This window comes from Delphinapterus leucas, chromosome 11 (genome assembly GCF_059928025.1).
Source record: "Delphinapterus leucas isolate spDelLeu-1000000601 "Yukka" chromosome 11, BTC_Dleu_Yukka2, whole genome shotgun sequence".
In the NCBI taxonomy this organism is placed as follows: Eukaryota; Metazoa; Chordata; class Mammalia; order Artiodactyla; family Monodontidae; genus Delphinapterus; species Delphinapterus leucas.
In genome coordinates this window covers 16692593-16714951 of record NC_143139.1, presented here as the reverse complement: position 1 = coordinate 16714951, position 22359 = coordinate 16692593, and the positions used below count along the sequence as shown (strand labels likewise).

General features: G+C 37.4%; 1 protein-coding gene across 1 annotated transcript in view; it reads right to left on the bottom strand.

Moving 5' to 3' along the window:
* The window catches only part of PDE3A (phosphodiesterase 3A), a 303878-nt gene that overhangs the window by 202895 nt on the left and 78624 nt on the right, over positions 1 to 22359 (bottom strand). The window lies entirely within an intron of this gene.

Genomic DNA, 22359 nt, shown 5'->3' with positions numbered 1-22359 from the left:
CCTGAAGGATGACTAGATTCAGAGAGATTTAACAGTTGAAGAGAGGAGGATTTCATATGTAACTGAATAGTTTTACCTTTAGGAGAAAGAAAAAGAAAAAAGCGATATCTCTCTTCAAGTTTCCAGATTTCCTACTGATCAGGGTTTGCATTAGGAGTGAAGGGAGGAACTGAAGTCGCTGGAATGTACAAAAGCTAACCCTCCATAAAACTGACATCAAAGATGCCAACTATCAGGCAGCAAAGATTTTACACTAAAGACCCTGAAAGAAATAGATGAAAAATACATGACATTGACTAGAGTTTGGTAAAGACACTTTGAATTGCTTTATGCAACTAGGAAGGAATTCCTTTCTAGTTGTCATCCACTCTTCCAGGAAATATATTTTAAAAAAAAATCAGATTCCTAAGCCCCAGTTCTGATCTCCTGAATCAGAATCTTTGAAGTTTTACCCAAGAATTGCCTAAATTATGCTGACACATATTAAAAGGTAAGACTCTGCAAGGGTCTTTTCTTTTTAAAGTAGTTTGAGAACATGTATTTAAATGAAGACGTATTCATGTGTTGCTTTTCTATTTATTTACTTATTTATTTATGCCAGCTCTTTGAAGCAAATTTGTGTCAATTAGTCACAAGAATAATTTTGTGAAAATTCATGTTTAAGCAGCAGTTACCCTTTTCTGGTATGTTTCCAAGGTATTCCTTTATCTGTTTCTAATTGAGGCAGTCACTTAATGTTTTCAATAATCTACCTAGAGAGTGAGATACCGATATTTCTTTAAAAAAAATTATACTCCTTTGATTATTTGAAATGCTGATTAAAACATGCCTCCTGCAGTAAAACTGGTAAATATGGAAGCATCCTACATCCAGTAACTGTTTACTGTTCTTTTTTTTAAGATATTAATAAACTTTAACATCTTTCTGGAAAAAAAAAGGGGGGGAGTTAGATACGTATCTGTCTCTTTTGGTGTTAAATTTGGGGCCAATATTTACCAGGAGGAACATAAGGGCTGTTTATGGTCTGTGTCCTTTCTGACTAACCATGTCAGTGTCATACTGGTAAAAAATATATACATTCTAAAGGTTATCTTCTCACTTTCTGAGTGCCAAACATAGTAGCTAGGAGACATATAAAAGATATTCAATAAATATTTTTTGAATGAGAAGAAAAATAGTCTTAAGAGGAACACATATCACGTTAAATATTATTTCAGTATAAAATCTAAAGCGCATTACTTCTTTGAACTGTGCAGCTTTAAGTAAATAATACCAATTTACGTAGAATCCAAAAACGTAGAAAATGCACGTTTTTACTTTTAGTCCTGACTCTGGGATTTTAAGTACCGAAGAACTTCAGGCAATAGAAAAAAGATGGTTTCTGAAACTGTGGATTTGCCGCTCAGAAAATAACAGCAATGTTGCTCTGAGATGTAGAAAGGGGTACCCGGAGAGAAGACGGTGTATGATCGGACATGACTTCCCGAAACTGGGATTTGTAGAGCAGAAGCACAGAGGAAAGAGGGTTAATTTAACCCAGTGGTTCTGTCTGGCTGCATGGTAGACCCATCTGGGAAGCTCTTTAGAAGCACCAACCCCTGGCCCTACCTTGGCGGTAACTGATCTGGGAGGGAAGCTTGCACCAGTCATATTTTAAAAGCTCCAAAGGAGATTTTAATCTTTAGGCTGAATGGTTGAAAACCACTTGTAGGCAAGTTAAAAAGTAGATTGTTCTCTACCTGAAATGCACACTACAAAACTCTATGGAGATTTTAAAGAGTTCAAATGCTACACTGCTCTCCAGACCTGTTGACTCAACCTCCACGATAAAGCCTGGGAATCTGTACGTATTAGTCTGCTCAGGCTGCCATAACAAAATACCGTACACTGGTGGCAGAAACAACAGATATTCATTGCTTCACAGTTCTGGAGACTAGAAATCTAAGATCAAGGTGCTAGCTTGGTCAGTTTCTAGTGAGAGCTCTTTCCTTGGGTTGCAGACGGCCACATGGCTGTGACCTCACATGGCTGCCCGGGAGAGAGCTCTCTGGTGTCTCTTCTTATAAGGGTACTAATCCCATCATGAGGACTCTACCCTCATCTAACTCTAATTACCTCCTGAAGTCCCCACTGTTCATCTCCTAATAACAGTGATCATACTTGAAAGCAGGAAGGCCCCTGGGACACCATCCTCTTCCTTAATGTCTGCCAGCTCAGACATCATTTTGATTCTTACCTCCCTCTTTCCCACTGAGCCTCAGAGCCCTTCTTAACACAGCATTCCAACTCAAGTAGAAACAACACTCAAGATGAAACCTATTTTCCATGCCTACTCTAAAAACTCCTATTTTATGCCATGAAGTCCATCAACAAATCTATTTCACTCATTAGATAATCCTTTGGTGTATATATATATATATATGTATGTGTATATATATATATATATATTTTTTTTTTAAATACTACCTAAAAGTTAGGAAAAATAATGGATGATACTGAATGACTGCTGTTACGCAAGTCGGAAAAAACAACCTGAGTTTTGTTAACACATGCAGCAGGGATAGAATAAACCAGGAAAGAGGTTAATTTTTTCTAGCTTTATTGAGATACAACCGACACACAACATTGTGTAAGTTTAAGGTGTACAACATGCTGATTTGATACATTTATATATTGTGAACTATCTACCATAGTAGCATTGGTTAACACCTCCATCACCTCAGAAAATTACCATTCTTTTTTGTAGTGAGAACATTTAAGATTTACTCTCTTGGCAATTTTCAAGTATATGACACAGTATAATTAATTAGAATCATTAGGCTGTACGTTAGATCTCCAGAACCTATTCATCTTATAACTTTGTACCCTTTGACCAACATCTCCCACTTCCCCCACTACTACTTGGCAACCGCCATTCATTCTACTCTCTCTGAGTTTGACTTCTTTAGATTCCACATGTAAGTAAGATCATACAGTATTTGTCTTTCTCTGCCTGACTTAATTTCACTTAGCATGATGCCCTCAAGGTCCGTCCCTGTTGTTGGTAATGGTAGAATTTCCTCCTATCTCATGGCTGAATAATATTCCATTGTATATACACCACGTCTTCTTTATCCATTTATTCATAGTCATCTAGGTTGTTTCCATACCTTGAATATTGTGAGTAATGCTACAATAAACATGAGAGTGCAGATATCTCTTCAAGATCCTGGCTTTACCTCCTTTGGATATATACCCAGAAATGAGATTGCTAGATTATATGGTAGTTCTATTTTTAATTTCTCGAGGAACCTCCAATACTGTTTTCCATAGTGGCTATGCCAATTTACATTCCCACCAACAGTGCCTGAGAGTTCCCCTTTCTCCACATCCTTGCTAACATTTGTTATCTCTTTTCCTTTTTGATGACAGCCATTCTGACAGGTGTGAGTTGATAGCTCATTGTGGTTTTAATTTGCATTTCCCTCATGATTAGTGATGTGGAGCATCTTTTCATCTATCTGTCCACCATTTGCATGTCTTCTTTGGAAAAAATGTTTGTTCAGTCCCTCTGCTCATTTTTTTTTTTTTTTTCCTGCGGTACGCGGACCTCTCACTGTTGTGGCCTTTCCCGCTGCGGAGCACAGGCTCCGGACGCGCAGGCTCAGCGGCCATGGCTCACGGGCCCAGCCGCTCCGCGGCACGTGGGATCTTCCCGGACCGGGGCACGAACCTGTGTCCCCTGCATCGGCAGGCGGACTCTCAACCACTGTGCCACCAGGGAAGCCCCCTCTGCTCATTTTTAAATTGTATTGTTTGTTTGCTTTGTTATTGAGCTGTATGAGTTCTTCATGTATTTCGGATATAACCCTTTATCAGATATATGATTTGTAAATATTTTCTCCCATTTCACAGGATGCCTTTTCATTTTGTTGATGGTTTATTTTGCTGTGCAGAAGCTTTTTAATTTAATGCAGTCCCACTTTTTAATTTTTGCTTTTGTTGCTTGTGCTTTTAGGACCATATCCAAAAAACAGCGTTGCCAATACAAAGAGATTAAATTTAAGATATGATTTCCAAGAAGAGGTGGAGATGGAAGCAAATTTAGAAAAGAAGAAGACACAACTTTCCAAAGTCATTCTTGGCAGAGAATGTCATTTAGAGCTCCCTGAAAGCCCATATAAGAACAGTTCTGCCATGGGAATATCTATTTTGTCTGCCTTCATTCTTCAAACTGAGTTTCAACTTCAAATTTGGGGCAATATTTACAATCACAGCACTGCTAAGTGCTTTTAAATAATTTCCTCTGTTTTGACTTCCTAAATAACTCACTATTTCCCTACTTCTCCCACAAAATATTTCCTTTCAGATGTCATCAAAAATATATACTGTGCCGAAAAACAGTATGCTTCTCTAGACATTATCCAGTGTGTAATGTCTTTTAAAAATACATAAAAGCACCTGTTTTTACTGGAAGGGAATTTTAGTTGTTTTTAAACTCTAACAGTTCCTAAATAATTATTATCAACAACATAGTGTTTGAATTAGTTTATCAAGTTCAGAAAGAGTCAGTCAGTGTCTATGCTGAATAAGTACCCTGCAGATGTGTATTTTAGGCAGGTGACCATGGAGGCAATGTCAAAGGCTGAACAGGGGCGGGGAGTCAGAAGCTACAAACAGAAGCCCATGACCACCAGCTAGGTAGGAGGTGACTAAGATGGGCTAAGGCTGAGGGAATAGAGAGGAGATGACAGATATCAAACGGACAAGATGTTACAACATATGAAAAGTGAGGAGTGTAGTTCAGAGGACAGCAAAAATGGATCTTGGACGTCACACCCAGGTAAGTAGCAGGACACTAACTGTTAGATTACTGATTTCCTAGCTACTAGGAAAATCTGAACATTTCAGTCACTCCCAGGCTTAAAGAACAACTTAGAAGTCGTTGAGGATTAAACACAAACATATGTCTCAAAATCTGCCAAACAGATAAAAATGAACAATAACCTTGAGAATGGTGTGGAGTGATCGCTGCTTTCTCATACTTTATGATTAACAGCTTTTAAGCACACCATCACTGGGTTCTGAGGCTTACAGCCCCTGAGCACCAAGGATTTGGACTTACTTCCCAGTTCAGTGTGGAAGTGAGGGCTCAGATCATCAGACCACGTTAATGACACAGTGCCAAAGCGGCAGCCTCAAGGTGTGCAAAATAAGCTATTTAGTAACCTCTCCTCTAGGGTCATTTAACAAAATACCTCCTGCCAGAAAAGATGTTTGAAACTTTGAAAGGGTATTCAGTGGTCCTTCCATCCTTTGTGTAGAGAAATCCTACAAAATCCAATTACAGCGCTTGTCAATCCACCACTAACATGCGGCGAAGAAACTCTTCTTAAGTACTGGTTTCTCATTCCTCTCAACGGTAGCTAGGTTAAAAGTCATAAAAACAACAACAGTGAAATAATTCTCATAAATCTGGCATGCTGGCAGCTGCCTAATGGTGAAACAGGAAGTACAGGGCAAGACTATGAGTGTAACCCGAGATGTTAGGCAGACCTTTGCCTAATGTCAGTGTCAGGTGACTTACCTCTCACATATTTACGTAACAACAATTAGCCGGAACTTACTAGGTTTCTGATTCCATGCCAGGAAGTTTATCTTTATCACTTCATTTAATCTTTACAATCAGTATTATAGATCCATATGATCGAGGCAATTTTACAGATGACAAAATACGATGCAGAGAAATTAAATAACTTGCCCCAGACCACATGCTAGTACTTAACTTGATCATCTGCCTTTTTAATTCCCAGACAAAAGGCTAAGGAGAATAAGCAACAAATACAAATGCAAAATATATATGTAAATGCAAAATGTAATTAAAATGCAAGAAGACAAGATTCTGAGACAGCTCTGAGTATAAAAGGGAACACTCAGAAGTCAGTTGCAAATGAAAAATAAATACCATAATGAATTTATGAGTAGATCCTAGTAGAACAATGTTGCTATTTTAAAACCTAAATAACACAAACTACTTTGCTTGAGCTTAAAGGACAAAATCACAAAGCTGCCTACAAAAGGCAGACTTGCTATTAAGATAAATGAGTGTTTCAAGAAATGTTCTTATCTGTTGACCAACATTCCACTGTTTAATTAGCTCAAATATTCAGATTAAAGTGGATGTCCCAACACTGCATAAGAAAAGTTTAAAACCTAGTAAAAGATGTCAGAAGATATATTTTCAATGCTTTTAAGAGACAACCACACACTTAGAAAAAGTAAATCGAAAAAGATTTTCAAAAATTCCCTTTTATATAATCAAGAGTAATAATTCATTTTTAGAAAACATTGAATGTGGAAATATCTAGGACTATAGGGTACCAGGAAAAGTGCCAGGCATAGAAAATCATTATACAAAGCTTTGTGGTAATGGGTAGGTGGGCTATATAATATTGTACATCAACTATACTTCAAAAAATAAAATAAAAAGGGGTTGGGCTAAACTATCTTTATAATTCATTTCAGAATTAAAGATTCCTAGATACACAAACAAGAGTAAAAGGACCACTGATCTCTTTTATCTGCTTCCTTAAAGAATCTCTTCCAGAGATCTCACATAATCAATTTAGCCAAGTCTATCTGCTATTTCTCCAATCAGAATTTTCTGAAAGATGAACACAACCAACAACTTAGAATTTATGTTTACCAGCTGTCTTCTTTTACTCCCAATTAGATAAAAATTGAGTATACTTACTAAAATAACACACAGGTCAAGTAGTTCAACAACAAAGAAAAAACTTTGGAAGGCACATGTAAAAAAAGCTGCCCACTCAATAATGAGAAAAACAAGGAAGTCTCCAAAAAGCGAATGAAATGTGTGCCTATTTCAGCAAATTTTGAACTCAAGTCTGGAGTTCAAATGACCATTTATTTTTTTACCCTCATAACCACAGGATGAGAAGCACACACTGAAGTTCTCATTCCACCATTCAAACTAAAATGACTGATGGAGAAAGACAGATCCCGTTAGTAACTGGAGCAGGTGGTGACCATTAAGGAGGAGAAAGAGGAAGAAACATTTTATCCTAAAATTCAAACTTTATCTCTCACACACAAAGCCACAATCAGGTAATCGTTAATAGACTGATTTCTATATTCAGATTGGATTTGTCTAGAGCATCTATTACACAGAAACAGAGCCAGAAATACAAAAATAAACAAAATGGCCTCTTATTATGAGACATTTCAAAATAATGTACTAGTCATAATTTAGTCTTATAATAATTTCTTTAAAGTGACACTTAAAGTAAAAAAAAAAGCATTCATGTTCAAAGCATTAATCATGGCCAATCATTATATCACATTATAGTCACCTAAATACAACTCAACACCCTTTATTAGATGGTTCACCAAATGCTACCTCTTCCTCTTATTGGATCATGTGAGAATTATTACTTCCCACTAAACAAGAATTCTTAATGACAGAGCTTTTTATTTTGGCTGGTACGCTTTATAAAATTAAAAAAAATTTAAAACCTCGTTTACTTGTTCATTTACGAAAGGAGTTTCACTCACAGATCATAACTGTCAGGGTAAAGTGTTCGGGCGTCACAGAAACATCTTGCTGCTTTGCTTGACTTCCAAGAGTTTGGCTGTCAAAGACTGAACTGGGAGCAATTTCCCTGTTGCGTAACACAGTTCAGTGTCCTGGACAGAGGGTGGGGCCTCAGGACTCCTAGTGACTATTCGGATGGATCTCTAGGGAACATGCTTTTCAAGAGGCAGAAGAGAGAAAAATAAATGGGCCAGAAGGTCAGGTTTTAACCTGCTGACTTAGTTCCCTGGCTCTTTACACACAGCAAAGGCCTCTATACAACTTCCATTTAAACGCGGTTTCTTAATGATTTAAAAATCTCAAAAAGGGATATCTCAGATGAGTAATATTTTTGGCATATATCTGTATTATTTATCATGCTTTCTTCTTCTGGTACATTCCTTTCAATATAGTCTCTCAAGTTCTAAGAAGTAGGAACCACTTGTCCTATCTGCTTTCCCATTTTATCCATCTCCAGGATTTTCAACTTTATTGACTATTTTATTCAGGACATGTGGGCATTTTTCAAATTATAAATAAAAGTAGTAAAGATATTTAACATTCTAGAACATTTAAGGACTTAGCTTGGGGGGTTAGTAGAAAGGGAATCATATCAGAGTTGTAGGCATGTGTAATGTTACAACTTAATATGAACTAGTGTAAAGGCGACTCTATGCTTGAAATATCAATACATACACTGTAGAAATGGAAAATGAAATATTAATGAAGAGAAGAAACTGGAGAGTAGCCTCCAATTTTATTCACTTCTATGTCCATAAAGGAAGGTTTGATGAACTAAGAAAAACACCCAGAATTTTAATAAGCTATATGTTGTTTCAAATTTCTAAAAAAAATTAAATAAAGAGGGCATCATGAACCTAAAAACACAGAAGTAAACAGTAACACACAAAGAACCTGCATGTCATGGCTAAGCTTTTCATTTCTTTTAAGGTTCTTTTATATTATCATATGTTATTAACTGCTTCTTAATAATACTGATATTTGCTTAATGGTGTAAATGGAGTATGATACTCCATAGGTTCATAATGCGGTGAGAGCACTTGTCTGAAAATATCTGATTTACTCCTTATGAGACAAGGTTTGATGGTAATTAGTCAGGCATGTCTGGAGACTTTTGAATAACCCATTTTAAAGACCAGAACTTATTCACACATGAGATACTGAGGTCTGTGCCCTTATGTTTCATTTCATTCAATGGCAGATCAGCCATTTATAGTCCTACAGTCCAGTCTTGAACAAAGAAAATTTGCATTGCACACTATTCTGGTATGAGCTTTAGGGCCTATACAAAAACAAATAGCTTTTGCAAGTCATTATGATTTAACCCACAGTAAACGTCTTACAATTATAAACATGCAGAATAAAATCTTACATATATGTATCTCATGGGCCTAGCAAATTACACTGTCACTATAATGAAGAACAGAAGGGAAAAGTATGGTGAAAATCAGTTGATTAATGGACAAATATTACATTACACTCAATATACTCAATACTACACTTATAGATTTAAAAAGCGAACCCTGAAAAAATATGTCAGGTATCGGATTACTAAGTGGCAGTGGACTCTGTTAGGTGAATACATTGTTTTCTAAGTACATAAATTCCCATTTTGAAGGGGGTATATTAAATTTGTGGGTCTACTGAAATACCATGTAAAATAACACAAGCCTACATCAATGCAATTACATTTGTGTATGTTTAATATAATGCTAAGACCAATGAAAGGTCTCATCATTTCAAAGTAATTAATACAGGGCACACTTTTAGAAACAGTCACTCCAAGAACAGAGCCATCTAGTGGCAAGTGCAGAACCATGATTGTTACATCAAATTACCAATGAACATAAAAGCATGAGTAAATATCATCATTAACAACCTAAACTAGGCAGAAATAAATATAAAATCATTCTGCTTTTCAGAAAAGAAAATGAAGTGAAAAACCCAGCTACAAAAATGTATATACTCTTTATTTAGTAAGGTCCTTATCTGTAAAATTAAAGAGACTAAAACAAGAACTACATACACATGCTCACACACAAACAATACACACAGACACACACACAATGGAAGGAATTATGGTAGAATATTAACAGTGTCTAGGTCCGGGGTAGTGGGAATAAGTGTGATGTTTTGTCCCCTTCCTGATGCCTTTCTGCATTTTCCTCAGTGAATAAAGGCTACTTTTATAATTAGAAAATATAATATTTCAAAATACTCTGGGCAAGTACTGAAACAAATGTAAAAATTAAAAACAAGAGTAAAGCCATTAATCTTTGAGAATATTTGATGTTTCCCATTTCCTAATTCTACATATTTGTAGCTCTAGAGATTGTTCACTGATATACATGAACTGCTACCTCTTGATTTATTTATCATAGGCATAGCTGATTCTTCATCGGGGAATAAATTACAATAGGCTTAGATATAAGGCATAGAGCTTTGAGCCAAAATCTGAGCAACAGATAAAAATTTAACATATTTATGTGGAGTTTTAAAAACATATATAAATTACTTACCAACATACTTAATACTGCAAATACCACACTGAGGTAGAAAAGGAAAAGATAATTTTTTTCATTTCACAGATGCAGGAATGGAGATTGAGAAAGATGACATTATTCATCTCCAGCTCTGCCATCAATAAGCTAAAAGTCTTCTGACTCCTAGTCTATTGCTCTGTACACTATAACAATTTTGATGCCTGGAACTTACACTCCCTGTAAACTTCTTACATATTTCTTCTCGAAAGGTCTGATTGGAGGCAACAGCAGCTCTTCTCATTCTTATTTTCAGATGGACATAGATAATGTACTATAGCCGAGAAAATTTATCTTGAGTATAATAAGAATACAAATTTTACCAGAGCTTCTTAACTAAATGAATACCGAATTGTAAGAGCGCCTGACATAAATGTTTAACTAATGTAAATTTAGAATAAGGGGAAATGTTGAAAATTTTTCAAATAATTTTTTAAAACATTAAAAAAAATTTAACCCAAACTAAAATTAATAATGAACCAAAGAAATCAGAATGTTGTGTAGGGCAACCTTGAGGAGAAGGATACACTTCTGATAAGACAACTGATCCTAACTCTAATCTTCATAAACAACCAAAGAGCAGTTTAGTTTTCAAACTTTCCGATGTTCAAAATTGATTTGGAAATTCTGGAGTTAAGTACTTGTCAAGTAATACTTTTAATATATTTTCTACCTAAAATTACAAGTCACAGGTGAGATCCAGGACTGGTGATAACTATTGTTTAGTGGTGATATAGACTGTATCTTATATACATAGCACCCAAAGTAGAGAAATGCAGCAGTGAGAAGGCAAAAAGTACTTCCTCTCTTTTCCTGCCTTTAACATTCCTTTTATTCCTACTCTAATTGCTATTTTAAAAATCTTCTGATACTATCTATATTTTGATATATTATACTGTAGATAAATAATAATAAATCACTTTTGGAATAAGACACAGTATTAAAAACTTGTAAACTGACATTTTGACACATACCTGCCTTTTGTTCATTTGGTAGACCAACTGGTCAAAATTAGTTTAAATTTGCTACAAGGTTATCTGAATAGGAATTGTGGTTTTAAAAAATCGTTAATCAATAATCATCGTCATCCCTTTTAATTACTGGGTTAAACCCTTTTAATAGGTTACTTATGGAAGAAATTAGGTAAAAATGATGGTTTAACCTTCAAAGCTGCAATCTTTTTTTTTAAAGCAAGTTTGGGAACAAACACATTTAATGCTTGGTAAAAATACAATTCAACTAGTGGGAACTGAAAAAGTACGTGGATGCCTAAAAGAGAAGCCTACCAGTTATAAGGTTTTAGTGTGCTGTAGTAATCTTACTTTTCAAGTTAAGTGTATCCTCTTATGCTTTGTATCTTTACATAAAAGTAACTAGAAAGAAGGAAAAGATGGAAGTAAATGTACTATGTATCACTGTTTCCAAACTTTAAGTTATTCACATAGCAATCACCTTCGTGATTCTACCATATTATGGACTAACCACCCATAATATAGTACACTTAAGTTGGAATTTTCTTCAGTTGAATTTATTTTTTAAAACGTTATATCACTACTTAAATGGAGACTCAGTAACATTTGATATAAGTAGAAAGGTGCCATAAAACTAAATTCAATGAGAAACAATGCCAGGCTGTAACATTCCAGCAAGATGCTATTCCCTGAAAAACACTCTCAAGGCCTGTTTACAAAGGGAGATCAGTTAAGTGTTGGAGGCGTACTGAAGGCATACTAGCACCAAACTGAGATCTGCTCCCTTTCTTTAATCAGAAATATTTGAACAGAATTGAAAAGCAAATAACTTATTAAACACATAGTATCTATAAGGATTCTAGTTGCATCTAAAACAATCTTTTATACGACCGCTGATACGGACTCTACATTTCAAGAGATACCATAGTATATTACATGAGACATGAATTACTGAGATAAAAGTTAAAGTTATAGTTGATCAAGAATGATGATGGTTAAACTAATAACACACTGGCATTCATCTGCGATCTGAGTGTCTGAGAAAGGACAGTGCTGGAAGTGAATGGGAGCAGTGAGTCAAAAAAAGGTATGGAAACTAAAGAACACCTCTGAGGTCAACTCCCACGACCCTACTTAAACTGATGAATGATACAGTCTCAAAGCTAAATCGGCCGAAGTCATCTTTTCACGTAGCAGATGTTTTAAAGGGGTGTTGGTAATAATCCTGAGAAAACCACTAAAATTATTTTCCATATCGAAATATGAAAATAGCATTGTTACGTGACTTCTACCCTAACAGTAACAATGTTCGTGTTCCTCCAAAAGCTTGAAGATCTCTCTCATTACCAGGATTTAAATTGTTCTGTATCGCATTCTTCTTATAAACTATGCATGAGGTGCTTCAGAGAAGTACATTTCTCTTTCTTGTTAGCATCCTATTTCTCCAACCGTTCATTCCTAGCAATATTCTGCTTTAATAAATGATTCTGCCAAACGAGGCACTGGTTAGGACATTGAAGGTGGAAGGAAGGAGAAGTTATTTTTTTGTTTCTATTTCTAAGTGAGAAAACAGCGGCAGAGCGCTCCTGTGAACCACTGCAAGCGACTGGCCTCCAACCTCCTTGCGGCACAAATGTTAGCAGTTTGGGCTCCTCAGAGCCTACTCGGTGGCATCAGTACTGTTCCAACAGTGGCGGCAAAAGCAGCGGCCCCTCCCTCCAGCAACTCAGTATCAAATGCACTTTCCTGGCCTCTAGCCCTGAGTGGTAACAGCTTTCTGATTTGAGGGCAGCAACCCTTTTCTCCCTTTGGCATCAAGGTAATTGATTCCTTTCATTCAGTCTCTAGCTACTTATATTAAAGTGCGTTCTGACTTTCTGAATGGGCACTACTAATACACAATAAAACCAATGTAATTCAAAGAGATATTCTCTTCCTATCATGACTGGCATTAAATTGGAAAGTTGTGATGTATATATTTTGGTTAAGGCTACCAAATCTTGGAAACAGTATATATTTATATGTGAATATACACACAAACCACATTCAACACAAATATGAAGAACAAACTCTAAAATGTAAAACAATCTATTTATAGTCAAATTATATCGATACATGATCTTTTCTTTATATATTATTTCACTAATAAGAAAACATTAAAGGGAGAGCTGCTGTATGATCCAGCAATCCCACTACTGGGCATATATCCAGACAAAACTATAATTCGAAAAGATACATGCACCCCAATGTTCATAGCAGCAGTATTTACAATAGCCAGGACATAGAAACAACCTAAGTGTCCATCCACAGAGGAATGGATAAAGGAGACGTGGTACATATACACAACGGAGTACTACTCGGCCATAAAAAAGAATGAAACAATGCCATTTGCAGCAACATGGATGGACCTAGAGATTATCACACTAAGTGAAGTCAGAGAAAGACAAGTATCATATGATCTCACTTAAACGTGGAATCTAAAAACATGATACAAATGAACTTATTTACAAAACAAAAATAGACTCAGAAGACAAACTAATGGTTACTAAAGGGGAAAGGTGGGGGGAGGGATAGATTGGGAGTTTGGGATTAACATATACACACTGCTATATATAAAATAGACAATCAACAAGGACCTACTGTAGAGCACAGGGAACTCTATGCAATACTCCGTAATAACCTACATGGGAAAAGAATCTGAAATATAATAGATGTATGTATAATTGAATCACTTTGTTGTACACCTGAAACTAAAACTACACTGTAAATCAACTATACTTCAATATAAAATAAAAATCAAATTAAAAATAAATAATACAAAAAAATTTTAAAGGAAAAAAAAGAGCTGTATGTCTCTGAATCTTAGTAAAGACAGATTGTTTCCTTATTTACTTTAAGACAAGTATAGCAAAACTGGGGGAAGTACTATGAGTTTCAGTCCAGTTCTGTCTTCCTTATAGCTAGTGAAAAATCCTCCCAGATTCAGGCAATAGGTTGAATGTCAATCACAGTTTTCTGCGTATATCTTTTCCTTTGTTTCTCAGGGGGCATTAGTAGGAAAGTGGGAGAAAGATACGGGCCAGATGCCATTTCTAAACTATAACTGAGTTCACTCATGTCTATATAAACAGGTTTTCCCAACATCACATATTCATCCCCAAATATGCTTTGAAGTTAACGTTTATAACAATCGATGAAATTCCAGATAAATCAAAGGACTATTTTTGAAAAAAATTAAAACAGTGGCAACAAATTCAATACTACATTGAACAGAAATGGAAGTACCAGGTGGGATCGCTATATAAAAGGCCACCCATAGAAGGGCTTCAGGAAATATTGACAACCTTGAAACAAAGCTACAAAATCAGCAGGCATTGCCCTTCGGACTTCTGCAACAGCACAGCTAACTGGTTTGTGAATCATAAATCCATCCATGTGAAGATGAGCACATATAGGAAGATGAAAATTCACTAACCGATTAAAATATCCAAGTTCCTGAAATCCAGAAGGAAAAGAATATCTGGAAATATTTTTGAAGAAAAAGATGTCAAAGATCACATCTGTGCGTTAGTAAAGTTAATCTCCAACGGCATCACCAGAATAATCATAATACCCAACTGTATAAATGAAGAACACTGTGAAAACGTGTGGAGAAGATGGGGTCAGGAAGCAGCAATTTTGGGGAAATGAGAATAGCTCTTCTAAACGGTAATTTATCTGACATGTTTACTCATTAAGTCAGGGCATAGTTTAGAAGTTCTTTTTTTAAAAATTTTACAGCATTGCCATAAACCACCTATGACAAATTTAATGACATTGTAAGTTATTTTTTAACAGATATAAGAACTCAGATAATAAAATGTCCTACCTTTAACCTGCCAAAAGTAGATTAACCCTTAGAATACCTTGGAATAGAGACATTACATCCTTTTCTTCCAGGTGTGTTGAGAGTTTATGAAACCAGTGTTCCATTCTGGACCTACCACTTAGGTATTATAGAGGACAATATTATAACTTATATATAATTATATAATAATTTATATATAAAGCATATGTATAGAAAATTATAGTATCTCCTAAATGCATAAAACAAAACATACATGAATTAAGGTGTGTATATATATATGTAACATGTGTGTTATATGTATGCATGTACATACACACACAAACTCATACATATATACATACATTCCCTTAGTTCATGTACACTTTATTTCAATTCATAAGTGAAATACTGTAAGTATAACACTATTGGGAGGCCTAAAGAAATCTAGGCTGCCAATATAAATCTAAGGTCTAAATATAGAATTATTATTATTAAAAACAAAAGAAAAGAAATAAAAACATTTCCTCCTCAGAATTAGAAAACAGAATCCTTTCCTTGTAGTGCTCTCCATATTAGGAGGAGGATTCCTTCTTCACTCAAGTCCTTTGAAGTGATTGAGTAGCTTTTATAAAAGGGATTAAAAGGATGTCCTGGGAAGCAGGCTATGGCATCCATAACTCAGGCCAAGGGAGGACAAAGCAAAAACTAAGTTTAATTGACAAAAGCATCTCCATGCCCAGTCAGGGAGGGAGAACATTTCCAGAATGGTCTTCAGCTGGAAATCTCATCCAAAAGTACAAATCCTTCGTTTGATTCTAGCTGGCAAATCCATACCTGTGACTAAGTGTGACTCTGTAAAGAAGGGAATTATAAAGGACCATTAAAATTTTATATTAATAAACTGAAATAACCAATACACTAGCTGTTCAACTACCACGCAATGCTGACCAACTCCACCCATGGACACACATATGGCCAATTGAATTTCCAGTTAAATTTTTGGTAAGGATTCTTTATTACCAATATATCAACAGTATGGTCCTAAACTTGTCATGTTTTTAATTGCTCCAACTCTGACCTGTTACTTATAAATTGGCTTAGCTTTACAGCTTTCAACTGAGGTTACGTAAGGTTTGTTTCACCTTACAGCACAGAGAAATGTATGTTTTCAAAAAAATTTTGGAAATATATTTCCCTAAGAAATTAACTTTAAGGTATAGACATCATGGTTCAAATGTTAAAATGCATATTGTATTAAATCCTCCCCAAATTTGTTTGCAAAATATCTCTTCTTTGATGATGTGATATATTACATAAGCAAACAAACTCCCAGAGAACAGACTACCAAATTTAGAAAAAACACTACTAAATTCAGTGTTTTAAAATTCTACCTGCTTCTGTATTTCAGTTACATGACTTACTGCTGTCACTTAGCAAATTTATATGGGGCAGAACATAGTAAATGTCTCCACTTCTGTCTGTTCAGAAGTGTAGACTCTCTCTCTCTGCCTGTTAGAGAAGATAATCACCTACAGTTTGTCAAGGTGTCCTGAACATACTGTTTAGAGTGGCAGTTAAATTTTAGTTAACCCATAGTTTTTCATATTTTCCTCCAAGTGTTTTTCATCACAGGAAAAAAAATCATCTCTTGTGGTCAACTGCCAATTTCTTTATCATTGAAAACGTTACACTGATAGAAATGTTACAGGGATCTATGATGCTTTGATTGAGGAAAGCTTTAGGTAAATCACACAGGAAGAGTTTCTAAAATGTGGTCAAGCAGATTCAAGAGGTAACATCTGAATGGATTATTCTACTTTCTATTTCCTTCTTCCAACATTTTCAGCATTTAAAAACACTTGCTCACCCCTTATGCCACAGAAGAAACAGGAGAGCAACAATTCATAAGATGTTTACCTATGTGTTTATAATTAGAAAGCTTACCAGTTTTAGCATAAACATACAGCAATGACAGGGGTTTATTTAAAAGCAGCTTACCATTTCTTAGTAAATGTTGAGTGCCAGAACAAGCAAGATGGCTCACCCATGCATTCTTTCATCTTCATTTATTTGGCAAGCATCGGCCACTTGCCTACTATGTGCTGAGAACCCTGTTAAGCACTGTTCTTAGGCACGAATAAGATAAACCAAGTCTTCCTCTTATTGAGGCTGGAGCAGTTGAAGCGGATGGACAATAGGAAAATAAAATACGACAAGGGGTAATATGAACAATTCAGAAAACAGAGTCAGGTAAAGACAGAGTAATGAGGGTCAGTGTGTATTAATGGCTTTAAATAAGACAATCTGGGGCAGACCCCACTGATGAGCAAAATTGGAGCAGAGACCTCAAGGAAATCAAAGAATAAACCATGTGAATACTAAAAGGAAGAACTGTCCAGGCGGAAGAAACAGTAAGTGCAAAAACCCTGAGGCAAGGACAGGCTCAGCAAGTTCCAACAAGGGCAAAGAGCTGACGTGAGGTGAGGAGAAATGAGGAAAGCACTAGGAGAGGAGGTCAAGGACACAGCAGGTAGGCAGGTCACAGCCGAGCTCATTGGCTGCGTGAAGAACACTGAATTTTATTCTGAATGAGAGGTGAGGCAATCACAAGATTGCACAGAAATGACATGATCTGACTCACCTTTCAGAGGATTAGTCCTGGTGCCATGTGATGAATAAACTACAAGGAAGCAAAAGCGGAAGCAGAAACCTTTTAGGAGACTATTGCCATAACACAGGTAACAGATGACAGTGACTGAGACCAGGGCGGTAACCGTATAAGCGGTAAGAAGTGGTGCGATTCTAGCTATACTTTGAAGTTGGGTGGAAGAGGATTTGCAGATAGATCAGATGTGGGATGTTAAGAGTAAGAGAGGTGGGAAGGATGATGCCAAAATTGGTACCCTGAGCAACTGGACAATTGCAATTGGATAATCAATGTATCAGCAACAGGGTTTCCTGAATATGATCCCGATTTAAATTCCAAACAAGAGCAAAAAGTATCTAACATTTTACAGGCTTTCCTCTCTGGCCTCTTTAACCAAAAAAGTTGAATTTTCTAATTTACTTAGTTCTTAGATACTCTGACAATTCATGATTTCCTCTTTCCATAGTTTCTGTTCCCTATGTATCTTTAATCTAAGTGAAAGGATGGATGGATGGATGGAGGGATGGAGGGATGGAGGGATGGAGGGATGGAGAGAGAGACAGATAGAGAGAGATCTATCTATAGTTACAAATTTGGGAAACAAAAGCCCATAAGCCTTCCACCCAACTTTCTTCAGGCTGGCTTTTAAATCCCTTTCATCTGCTGATTCAAACCAATGATGCAGGCAGGCACGGAATAAAAGGACCACAGTATTTTTTCTAAAGGCGCCTGAAGACAGAGGCTGTCACCTCTTTAAAATCTTACCAAGACAGCACCAAGGAAAGCAGGCAGTCCACAGCACTGTGAGAAGAAACAACAGTGTCTTTCAGCTGGTGAATAAGGTGCGTGCTTCCCTGTTTGGAGCCCATCACCTAAACAAGGTAAACTGGTACAAGCTACCAAGGGAGTGTAAGGTCAGAGGTCATCAGTGGCAGAGGTCAGGCGTGCTTCCTTTCCGTGTGTTTGCTGCTGACGGCTGATGACCGTCATTAAGTTAAAGCCAAACGATCCTGAGCCCTTGATGAGTAGTTTGCTTCTTCCCAGTCTCTCCCAGCATTTCCCCAGGTAAGTTCTGCAGATCATTAACCACATCAGATGCTCTGAGACTAAAAATGATTCTCTGATCAAATATATGTAGGAAATGCTCTGTCCCATAGTCCTCCTGTAGATATTTACAATGCTCCTTCATTAAAGGTATTGTCAAATTCCACGGTAATCAAGCCATGAACTGCTTAACCAGCATCTGCCCAACTTATTTTACCCACGGGCAAAGAAAACAAGGACCTTAATTAGGACAATGAGAAGAGGATGGCCATTCAGAAACATACTGCACAGAAAAACTGTCAAAACTTGGTGAATGATTTAATGAATGGGTGACAGGAGAGGTAGATATCAAAGTTGACTTCAATTCTAATACCATCAAATTGATGACCAGGTAAGGGAGGGACTTATATATTACAACAATGGACTTCCAAATTTTAGTTTTTTGTTTTTTTTGCGGTACGCGGGCCTCTCACTGTTGTGGCCTCTCCCGTTGCGGAGCACAGGCTCCGGACGCGCAAGCTCGGCGGCCATGGTTTACCGGCCCAGCCGCTCCGCAGCATGTGGGATCTTCCCGGACCGGGGCACAAATCCATGTCCCCTGCATCGGCAGGCGGACTCTCAACCACTGTGCCACCAGGGAAGCCCGACTTCCAAATTTTAAAAAATTATTTTGATTCAATTATACACAGGCATTTATGGATTGCTGCGCTCCATACACGAAACCAGGCACCAAGAACAAGAATAATGAACAAGATAGAGACCGTTCTTGCCTTTGCACAACTTAGTCCATGCGAACCATTCCAGCTCCGTATGAGAACTCATCTGATAAGCATGGAGGATGCCCATGATTCGGGAGCAATAACGTTCAACTTGAGGCTGGGAATGTGGGAAGCACTCCAAGAGGAAGTAATATCTCAGCTGAGCCTTGAAGGAGCATTGTTCACAGGTGATAAGAGAGAAGACAGTTCACACACAGGGAAGGACAAGGCAGATTCAGCAGGGGAAGGGCCCTGTCGGGCAGGTCAGAGCAAGGTAACAAGAAATCGAATACATGTGAGCGTAGCACACAAGAGGAAGGGAAGAAACACAGAATTAAACAGTCTCTGTATTATGTTCAACTGCTAATGTATTATAGGCACAAATTTTCCCCAAAAATATGAACATTTCCAAATGAAGTCTAACACTCTAGGGTTTTTTTTCTTTTTTTATCGAAGTATAATTGACTTACAATGCTGTGTTAGTTTCAGATGTACAGCAAAGTGATTCAGTTTTATATATATATATGTATATTTATATATATATATATTCTTCAACACTCTAGTTTTGTATGTGAGGAAAGTCTTCTAGGCGCCAGGGGGCCATGTAAGTGGTGAAATTAAAGAGAAAGAAATGAATCCCCTTTTGCTTTGGTTACTACTGACATTCAGAAAGGTCACTGGTCCTTTCTTCTAGAAAAGAAATTAAAAGCCAGTCGTAGGTGAATTAGAGGCCCCTGAAAAATGCCTAGGAAAGCTGTGAATACACTGAGGTCTGCAAACTCCCTTCGGACTGGAAGTTTGAACCATGTTCTTAAATACCTGATATTTCACAATTACTTCTGCCCTCTACAGCCTTTTTCAAGTATCAAGGCATACTTCCAAATACTAGAATTTTTGCTGACATACTGGAAGGGATAAAAAGGTTCGATTTAAATTCTGGATTTAAACGGCGAGCTCTGTAAAAATGACACACCTCTCTGCAGGTAACTGGGCTCTCCACCTTCATACTCTGACTCAGCTTGAATTAAAAACTGTATCCTGCCTTAAACATGTTCTCAAGGTCCAAGGCGGATACTAATGTACCCAAGTAAACATTCAATCTTTTTCTAGGCACCACTTTGCTGTTAGGCTACACTTCTTACCCCCTAGCAAGACCTGATCGGCTCAAAATTTTGACATGCGTCTCCCTTTGAAATAGAGATACATTTGATATATTCACCAAGTTATGAGCACATGCCCACCCTTGCCCAGCTACAGTCTATGCTTCACGTTACTCTTCTGAAAAGCAAGTCAGATCATGCCACTCCTCTGAAATCAGAATAAAATCCAAAGGCCTCAACATGGCCTCCAAGGGCCTCCACGGATGTCCCACTGCTTCGTCTATGACCACTTGTCACACCATTCTTGCCTTTGCTCCTAGGCTGCACCCTCACCTGTGACATCTACACTTACCATTTTCTCTGCCTGGAACGCATTACCCTCCCCCAGATGTGCACACGGCTTGTCCCCCTGAGAGAAGCAGCAGTCGCCGTATCAGTTCGATCTTTCTTGAACATCCTATAAAAACAGTACACGTGCTCCATCCCTGCCTAGCAAAAAACAACTCAGCCTGCTTGATTTTCCCTCAGAGCACTGATTCCACCTGAGATGTGATCTACCAGAATGAAACTGAAAGTGAACAGAGGATTTACCTATTTGTTAACTGGTTTTTGAAATGCTTAGAATAGTCTGGCACATAGTAGGCACTCAATAAATATTTACTCAAAGAGAGAATTAATGGTCACTGAAAAGTTTTGACACTGAAAATCAAGGGATAAATAATTGGGGTCTGGGACACAAACTTAAGGGCACTATCCCAGCTACTTGCCAATCCTGTTCCCAGCCTTACCCAAAAAGTGAGATGATCTCCAGCAATTAACCCTCCTGGGAAGGGTTAGATTCGAGATCACAGTTTATAAGCAAAGCAAAGAAGCTGAAGGAGAGCACAGAATAATGTTCCTCCCACACCCCATCTTAAAACAGTCAATACACTATTCCCCACTCAGGAGGCACTCCATAATAAATGACTGTCTGGATGGATGACCATTTTTATGTTACTGGAGAGGAAAGAGGAATAAGGGACATTTTCTCATGATGGGAGCTTATGTGGTTGGACAAAGGAAGAAAGCAGATATGTGTTGTCGTAGGGGGAAGGGCAGGCTCTTCAAATTCTCACAAAGTACAAATCCCTTGTTATGCTTTGGATGGAAAGGGCTTCATTTCAGGCATGTCGGGGAGAAGGGGTGGAGAGGAAAATGCTATTTTTAAGCTCTTTGGTAAGAATGGCTGTTTTTCCCTCTGATACTCTTGAGCCACCCATATGGCATGTTTCCACGCGCTGTTGTCTGGATGCTATCAGAGGCACTGCTTTGAGTGAGAGGAAGGGGTCATATGCTCATCTTCTCACATGCTGCTACTGCTGCTGATTTTTTTTTAAAAGCTTTGTGACCTAGAAAGGAGATGGACGGTATGAATGATGCACAGACTGCAGAGAGCATTGGGCGTCATCAGTCTATTTATACCTCCAGGAAGGAAAAAATGAGTACAGGCCAATGACTCCATACTCCATGGTCTGAGTAGGCAAAGATCATCTGGAAGAAACAATAAACAACCCAGCAAGGAAGGCATTTATGCCGTCAGTGAGAAATAAAAGATGAGGCCATATTCACATCTTCCGTGGTCTTTCCAAACCTTGTTGCGTCTAAAGAATTTCAAGTTGATCCCTGATGTTCCCCACTACTGTGGAAAGCATCCTGAGTCTTAGGGAAAGACACTGCCACCCGCGTTTTAAAAACTGGCTTCCCTCCATATGTGCATACATACTCACATTTGGCTAAAATCAGCAGCCACTTGGAAATGCTGTCAGTTTGGGGGAAATGTTTTTCAGGCTTAACAAAGTATTTGGAAAAGCCTTACAGATACTTGTGTGACTTAACTCTG